Source organism: Cibotium barometz, chromosome 3, assembly GCF_041138505.1.
Source record: "Cibotium barometz isolate CiBa-2024 chromosome 3, ASM4113850v1, whole genome shotgun sequence".
Taxonomy (NCBI): Eukaryota; Viridiplantae; Streptophyta; class Polypodiopsida; order Cyatheales; family Cibotiaceae; genus Cibotium; species Cibotium barometz.
In genome coordinates this window covers 66,323,802-66,329,738 of record NC_141048.1, presented here as the reverse complement: position 1 = coordinate 66,329,738, position 5,937 = coordinate 66,323,802, and positions in this window count along the sequence as shown.

Sequence of the window (5,937 nt, the reverse complement as noted above, 5' to 3'; positions counted from 1 at the left end):
AGGCTGAATTTCAGCACTTGGTTGAGCATTCAATTGCTCTACATATGGCTGTCCTCCATTAAACAAATATAGGCACAAATCAAACATGTCCTATGAGCATACATTTTGCTATTTTTTGCATGAAAGCATGGGCTCAACTGAGTTTTTGACAAAAACATCTCTACTTACCAAAATCCACTTTGAGGCCCGATGGTAGAGTCTATATCCCTTGCTTTCTGAACTGTATCCCACAAATATGCATTTAACTGCCTTATCATCAAGTTTACTGCGTTGTTGCTCAAGCAGCATAAGCAAGACAACCAAAACACACAAATGAGCCATAGAAGGTTCCTGCCATGCCAAGCTTCATAAGGAGTTTTAGACTACAAGGCCTTGGTAGAGCATTTGTTCAACACATAGTTTACACACATAGTTGCCTCTAACTAAAAACCATGAGGTAAATCTTGGGCTTTCACCATACATCGTGTTATCTCCATGAGAGACATGTTCTTCCTCTTAACCACACCATTTTGTTGAGGTGTGTATGGCACTTTACATTGATGCCTTATGCCTTTTTCAACCATGTATGCATGAAATTCCTTGGACATATACTCCCCCCTCGATCTGAACGAAGGGTGCCAACTTTACATTCATATGCATTTTCAGCCATGGATACAAAGTGCCTAAAGCACATAAAAACCTCTGACTTCTGCTTTAATGGATACACCCAGCTATATCTGGAGTAATCATCAATAAAAGTGACGAAGTAGAGATATCCCCCAATAGATGGTGTCCTCATAGGACCACATACATCACTATGTATAAGCTATAATTTCTTAACAGCTCTCACAGATCCATCCTTTCGAAATGATGCCCAATGCATTTTACCAACAATACACCCCTCACATACATGTCTAGCAGGGGTCTCAAGAGTTGGCAACTCAAACACCATATCATGCCTTTGAAGACGTAATAAACTACCATAATTCAAATGGCCAAATTGTGCATGCCATAATTCTGCATCACTCATAGCACGAGTCATAGAGACTAAGCAAGCATTATGCTGCAACTTCTCAAATACATTCATCTTGTATAGGCCATGAAACAAGGTACCTAAGGTAATGATAGAATAACCATCATTTCTATCCTGAACTGTACATCTGTCATCCATAAATTTCACCATCAAGCCTAACAAGGCGAAGGCTAAAACTCACAGCAAGTTCTTCTTAACGCCTGGCACATATAGAACTTTAGAAAGAGTAAATAGCTCCCATTTGCAACAGTGAGCACAACTCTACCAACTCTTTTGATAGGATATGAGGAACCATTTGCACATGTGATGGTTCCTACACTTGGGACAGATTCCAAAGATGGAATTATTTTTTTTGTGAAGTAATGTGCTTACTAGCACCACTGATAAAGTACCAAACATCCGATGTTGCCACTGACATGCATACATCATGAACAGAAGGGTGGTAACTACAATGTACAGTCCATGCCCAATCATTTTCAGCAAAACTTGTAGATTCCTTCTTCTCTGCACTTAGTGCAGATGCATCAACCACACAGCCATGCTCGATTCTTTCTTTTTCTCCTTCTCTAGACTTTTCTTACACTCATTTATGTAGTGCCCTGGTTTCCTACAATAGTGACACGCCCTTATTTTTAGGCTTATCACCTTCTTTCTCTGAATCCTTACCAGAGGATTCTAATTTTGGCTTATAGCCACCATGCAAAGAAGCTTTACCTTCGCCTTTCTGTTGACTGGCAAGAAAATCTTGGTCACCAACGCGCATAACAGATCTGTTAGATTGCTCTTCTTGCAAGAGTACTAAAACCAACTCATCAAATGTAAGGGCATTTGGATTTCCCTTCATCATCATGAGTCTAAGGGTAGAGGCAAAACTCTGATAAGAATACGGCAATGCATTGAGAACTGTGGGCACCAATGTACTATTAGGATATATCTCATCCACACTAGCAAGCTGCTCCTTAAAATCTTTGATCTTCATCAAGAAGCTGTACATTAAGTCTCCCTCATTCATGTGCTCAAACTCCAACTGTTTGCACAGATATGGCACCTAGTATGATGCAGCAAGTGCATCCCATGCCTGTTTTGAAGTCTTACATGACCGAATATGAGGAATAATGCTTCGCTTCACAAAAAGTGCAAGCAATGCATGTGCCTATGCATCTCTTCCATCCCATCTTGTTTGAGCAGCAGTGGGAGGTACTAGTGGTGCATGTGGAGGAGCCATATATGTATCAGATTCTACTTCAGATGTACCTGCAGCACCTAGTTACACTAGTAGTTTATGAAACAGGATCACATTCCAAAGGCCTTTAGCAACCAGTACTACATGCCTCATCATATAGGACCACAATGGGTAGTTAGTCCTATCAAGGTTGTCCTCAGTAGACAACATGTTGAATACATCACTACTGCCAGCCATGACTGTCTACCAAATGCAAAATCTTTCAACACACTGTAAGTACTCAGTATTCACTGAATGCAACCCCGGATGGCTACCAACTGACTAAATCACTTGCAAAGTGTATGAAAAATAACACAGAGTAGAGAATAGAGTGTTACTAGTGAAAGTGTAATGGTCGATGCTGTTGAAGACACTGTAGATGCTGCTACACACCAAATCTTTACTGTTGCACATCCCAAACACCCAGAATCGAGCGCATAACCAATCCAAAATGAGGCCTCTCTAGAACATCTGCAGAAACCTTGCGATGCCCAAAACGCACCCGAAACGCGCCCGAACCGTGCATGGACCCTGAAAACATTGTATACATGTATACAGCACACTACAGTATATAGCTTCTTCTCCTAAGAGGGTATCTCAATCAGAGATAGAAAAACAGGGTCATGAGGAGGGAGGTAGACTACCAGATCAAATTGGAATTAGGGTTAGGGTTGCAAACAATGCACACACACAAGATAGAGAAGCTTGAGAGCACACAAACTCACTAGATTAGAATGAACAAATGTGTGCCAGATTTAAAAGATTGGCACACACCCCAAAATGAGTAGATAAGAGGGTGTACGTATGCACGGGGGAAAAAATCTCCTAGTGAGGGAAAAAGTGCCCCGGCGATCCTAAGTGTATTCACACACATCACTACCATATAATGCTACACACACTTGCACATAAGATTATGTATATGGGATGGGTCTAGAATGTTCACATCATCCCACCAAAATGACAAAATGCGTACAACAAACAAATAAACAAACATGATGGTTCTAGAATATTCACATAAGCTCATTAAGAGTTACTAGCCTAAAAAATATAACACGCATACAATTCAAAATATTTATACACAATAAAAATAAATACAAAGAAAAAATTAAAATAAAATAATTAACCAAAAATAAAAACTCAATTAAGTCATTTAAGAAATAAGATCTAGAACGTTCAGCCAAATTAAGTCAAAATACTTACATTGAACCACACACACACACACACACACACACACACACAGATAGTGGAAAGAGATAATGTATGCTTTTGCAAGTAGTGTCCCCTCTCTCTCTATCTCTCTCTATCTCTCTCTCTCTCTCTCTCTCTCTCTCACACACACACACACACATAAAATGATTTTAAATTAAAAAATATATCCATTACATGGGGCCATTATTTTGTATTAAATCTTTTTGAATGAAAAGCTTTTATAGGAAAGGCTTGCATAGCAAAAAATTCTTTCGTACAAGAGTCTTTTGTGTGAAAGCCTTTTATACACAAAATATATGAATAAAATTCACTATTCAAGACATTATTTGAGAGAGATACACAAAATATGTAAATAAAATTCACTATTCAAGACATTATTTGAGAGAGAGACATAAATTTCATTACATTATTTGCATTTAAAATTTTGATCCAAGTAATATCATCACATGATTTGGGTAACATTTAAGGTCGATTGGGTGCTCATTTGGACACCGTAACTTGAGGACATTGTGTCTTAAGAACATCTTCCTCTACTCTTAGTGTGATTAGAGTGGCAAAATCAGCTTGCACTTGCCTCCTCCTGTAGACTGTTTGTCGAGATGTCAAACATATCTAAGCCATCTCTTAAATATCTAGTCTCATTCAGACTATCTAAATTGGGATTTGCTGGGCATTTATGTTGCTTAAACATAAAAACACAAAGCATGTTCTTAGCATAAAGGGGGGCTTACAAGCTTAAAACAATGATAAGTGTAGAGATTTTATTTTAATAGAGCAAGGTGCTCTTGTTGCTCCCATCGTTTATAGAACTCCTTTTGGGACACCATTATCATCTTCCTTGCAAAAGGAAGTCCTAACTCATTCATAAAGCAAGGTGCTCTTGTTTCTCCCATGGTTTATAGAAATTTCTTCCTAGTTCTCTTGTTTCTCCCATGGTTTATAGAACTTCCTTTGGGAAGAAATTATCACCTTCCTTGCAAAAGGAAGTCCTGACTCATTCAATGCACCATAAGTAAGTGATTCTCCATGGAATTTATATGTTGTGAGGAATGATAGTGACCATGGGTTGCTAAGATTTTGTCTAAGTGGAATGATAGTGGCCATGGGTTGCTAAGATTTATATGTTGTGAGGAATGATAGTGGCCATGGGTTTATAGAACTCCTTTTGGGATGCCATTATCATCTTCCTTGCAAAAGGAAGTCCTAACTCATTCATAAAGCAAGGTGCTCTTGTTTCTCCCATGGTTTATAGCAATTTCTTCCTAGTTCTCTTTTTTCTCCCATGGTTTATAGAACTTCCTTTGGGAAGAAATTATCACCTTCCTTGCAAAAGGAAGTCCTAACTCATTCAATGCACCACAAGTAAGTGATTCTCCATGGAATTTATATGTTGTGAGGAATGATAGTGGCCATGGGTTGCTAAGATTTTGTCTAAGTGCTGATCTACAACATCTTCTCTATACAAGATCAGCTCCAAGGTTCCCAAAATAGCTAGGATTGACTAGTGCATCTCTTCCTACATATTCTCATCATGTAGTCCACAATAATATACTCACTTAGATATTTCCTCCTACCTAAGACTTTGATACATGCCTAAACTCTAGTCTCTACTTCACTATCTATCACATGCACTGCGAATTCCTCTTTACCCTCTATGCTAATTCCTCTATGCTAATTCCTCTTTACACTTCCTCTTTGGTTACAGTTGGATGAATGTTTAAAAGGTAAAAAGTGGTGAAGTTAGTTTGATGTAAGCAAGGATGTGAGAGGACACATGTGTGATCCTATAGGTTGGGGCCACCTAGGTGGTTAAGGTGTCAAGAATAAAAAAAGATGTGTCAAGTATATAAAAAATACGTACTTGAGTGCTCATTTGTGAGCTAGTTGAGCTAAATTATGTCGCTTGAGTCTCGTCCTTGTTATAATATTCTTTTATGGATTTGTTAGTTATAGAACTTGCACTCAATCCCGGGAACATCATCTTACATGGTTAATCAATAGTGTTCTTTTTTCCATCAAGGATCCTACACGAATTGGACGATATAAACATTATAACAAACATATAAAAGCTAAAAACCTAAATGCAAAACAACTACACAATGTATTAGATTAACAAGCAACAAACCTCTAGACCAATATCACGGAACACATTTTATAATATAGTATCTATAGACTATTTTAGTATCCAAGCATAGACCCTAGCACATTAAATGCACAAAAACTAGGCAAAAACGTAAGGACTATTGAGACACTAAATGGTATGTCCATTTTTTACATATACATGCCACGAATCTACATTTTTGGCATATACATACCCCGAATCTACATTCTTGACTTATACAAACCTTGATTGGGCACACTCATTAATGTCATTAAAGATTGTGTATTAAGCCCTAAAAGGTTAAAAGTGTTATTGTGGGCGTGGGTGCTTATTCCACCACAACTCGTGAAATGGGCATGCAACAAAGTGTTTAAGCTCGGGTGCCTATTCCAC